Source organism: Mugil cephalus, chromosome 2 (assembly GCF_022458985.1).
Source record: "Mugil cephalus isolate CIBA_MC_2020 chromosome 2, CIBA_Mcephalus_1.1, whole genome shotgun sequence".
In the NCBI taxonomy this organism is placed as follows: Eukaryota; Metazoa; Chordata; class Actinopteri; order Mugiliformes; family Mugilidae; genus Mugil; species Mugil cephalus.
Window position 1 is genome coordinate 20475392 of NC_061771.1, and position 3210 is coordinate 20478601.

At 40.9% G+C, this 3210-nt stretch overlaps 1 long non-coding RNA gene across 1 annotated transcript; it reads right to left on the reverse strand.

Annotated features, from left to right (window-relative positions):
- Window positions 1–1180: 1180 nt before the first annotated feature.
- LOC125004513 lies at window positions 1181–2281 on the reverse strand. The gene is made up of 3 exons (XR_007112346.1): window positions 2026–2281; window positions 1876–1933; window positions 1181–1747 (listed from the first exon to the last, which is right to left on the reverse strand). It is a non-coding gene; the product is annotated as an uncharacterized LOC125004513 (long non-coding RNA).
- Between the last annotated feature and the right edge of the window lie 929 nt (window positions 2282–3210).

A 3210-nucleotide genomic window follows, 5' to 3' on the forward strand; every position in this document is an offset into this window, starting at 1 on the left:
TTTAACCTTATCTCTAACTAGAGGACGACTTGTCAGTAGGAGTGCTGCCGCCAGACTATTTGCAACAAAAAAAAACATCACTTCCTTCCTCATACAGAGTTATTCATTATTTTTAGCCAAAGGGAAACTCAAGTGAAGTATTCCTGGTATGTGGTTTGATGATGCCCTGCTTGAATCAAGAGTTTCTTCTTCTTAAGAGGTCTGACCAAGCTCCTATTAATATGTGGCGTGCATTTGTGCGTTACACTCCACACCCACGCACCCAAACGCACGCACACACCCACGGACGCACGCACACGCGGGCCACACACATACACACCTGCACACGGGTTATGTTATGACAGTTACAGACACACTCAGGAAGAGTAGTAGGATGTACAAACATGGCTACATCACAACAACGCAGGCTAACTGTGCTAACCGTATGCTAACTGTGCGACATGTGGGTTAACTGTACTAAATGGAGGCTAACTATGCTAACTGTAAGTTAACTGTGCTAAATGTGGGTTAAGTGTGCTAACTGTAAGCTAATTGTGCTAAATGTAGGCTAACTGCGCTAACTCCCATGTTGACAGAGACGGTACCCCCAGCATTAGCCCCCCTGTAGCCCTTTCAAAATTTCCCAGAGGGAATATTCTACTATTAAATTACAATTGTGGGTAGTATCCTTGAGATAGCTTAAAACATTTATTCTGAACAGGGCTGGGTGGTATACCGGTTCATACCAAATACCTTAATGTTTTTCTGTTATGAATTTTTAATATACCGTCATACCGCTGTGTTTGATCACACAGCGTTTGGAACGCTGCACTGTGAGACATCAGACCGGACCATTTTCAGTGCAGCCCTTTTAAGCACGTATGGTGCTGCTGGTCACTGTGAGGCGTGGTAAAGATGGAAAGGTCCAAAAAATGAAGGGGCAGAACAAAAAGAGTGGTTTGTTTGTTTGTTTTTAGGGTGACCAGACGTCCCCGAATTCTGGGGACAGTAAATTAAAAAAAAAAAAAAAATGCGCACAGACTACAGTCATTATGGTAGCTGTTCACACTGCTATTGACATTGCAGACATTGCAGTTTAAATATGTTTAAATACGTCAAAATAAGTGAAAGCTTAATTGTCCCTGTTTCTTCATTACCATGATACACATTTTGGGTCATACCGCCCAACCCTAATTAAAAATAGCTGTTTATTTCATATTTTTTTGAACATCGTAACATTACAAGAATGTGCTTCCATCTCTTATTGAGCTTCTGTTTTTTCAATTGCTGCGTCTTCACCACTTCAGACATGACTCAACACTTGACACAGACTTTATGGGTTGTGACTCACACGGCATCTGAAAAGCAAAGCTTCCTCTTGTTCTAAATCATCTGGATTTCTAACCAATATGACTAAACAACATGCCATGTCATCTAGCATTGCAGCTCATGATCTTGGCAAACAAAGTGAAGCTGACGAGATGAAAGTTGATACATGGAACAGGTGCAGGGTCTAACAATGTTTTATGAAGGGTACAGCATAGAAAAGGTGGTTTCACTCGGTATACCATTTAAAGAGAGAGTAAGGAGAGTCTGCATCCTGTGTTACGACAACAGCCAGTCACTCTGCGCTTCTTTCATGTCTAAATTTGACAACAGCATACTGAGTGTGCTCCTGTTCTCTGGTCTGATCTGGTTGCACAGTGGAATAATGAGGATCTGTGTGGTTTCTGCAGAAGTAGACTGTGCCATAGTGTAGTTCAGCATCCTATGTTGGAGGAGCAGAGATAACATAACGTTATACTGCATTTAAAAGTTTGACTCTTTCAACAAAATTATAGAAAAATAATAGACTTTTCTAATGCATCGGTAGGTTGTTTAAGCTGTCATCTTTACCTGGTCAGTGTTGTCTGATGTTTGAGATGTTGGAGATTGTCTGGAAGTCCTCTTTTTTCTGGTTACACAATTGAATACACATCAAAATAATATGTGATTTTACCAGAGACATGATATTGTTTCTTTGAAACAAAGTAGAGCATTTCTCACCTCGTCATCAACAAGGCAGTGACGACCAAAACAACCAGGAAAACAGCCTTGACACCTACAGCTATTGCTGATATCCATTGTTCTAATGCACTGATGACGATGAGAGTCTGTGGAGCTGACTCGAAGTCGTGAGTTTTGACTGAGCATGAGTAGCTTCCTGCATCCTGACTGCTGACTGGATCTAGAAGCAGGTGTTTGCTTTGGTTGTGTGTCAGGTTCAGAGGTCGACCGTTCAAGAACCAAATGTAGTTTGTCAGAGGACAGCTGGTCCTGCAGGTCAGTGAGACTCTCCGACCCTCTGTCACCACTGCAGAGGGAGCAATCTCCACTTTCAGATCTGAAAGCGTAACAGTAATCAGTCAGTAATTGTGAACAAACTGTCCAAACACCAGGGAGATGAGCTAGTCCTAAACTATAGCAGAGATAACCGAGGCTGGGCAACAGACAGAGACACTTTAGTCTTTAGTCTAATCTAGTCTTTAGTTTTTTTAGACATTAATGAATGAACATATTTCTATGAGGAGCCAAGATATTCATCTTATGTTGAAAATCCATTGTAAGGTTTACCTGTGACAACCAAAGTGACTCCAGGAACATCATCACGTTTCCTTTCTTCATCATCTCCCTGGAGTCTGAATTTATATTCTGCTGAGTCCTTCTTCTTCAGGTTTTTAATTGTCAGGACGTGTTGGTTCTTCATGTTGTCATGAAACACCACACGATCTGCATCCTCAATCAGCTGCTCACCACTTGTTTCTACTTTATACCATGATTTAGACTTTGGCTTCTTGTTGCGGGGATGGGAGTATTCACTGGAAATGTTCACTGAAGATCCTTTCAGAGCACATATTCTCCTGCTGATATAATTCACATTCCAGCAGTCTTCATCCATAATACCTGAAATACACAGACATAAAGTCAAGGTATGGCACATTATTTTGAGTTAAAAGGCATCAGTGCAGTAGTAACAAAAATAACATTTATAAATCAAATCTAGATAAACACCAATCAGCAATCACGTCCTGCAGGTCACATCAGTTGCTGAAACAAAATTAACCACAATGCAAACTGCTAGTTTTGTTTGTTGCATTGTTCTTCTGGTTGGAAACAGGCTGTTTTATTAAATGATATTTACAGGTAATTGGATGATCTTTCAAGTCAACGGAACGTATAGCACTAGAGCAC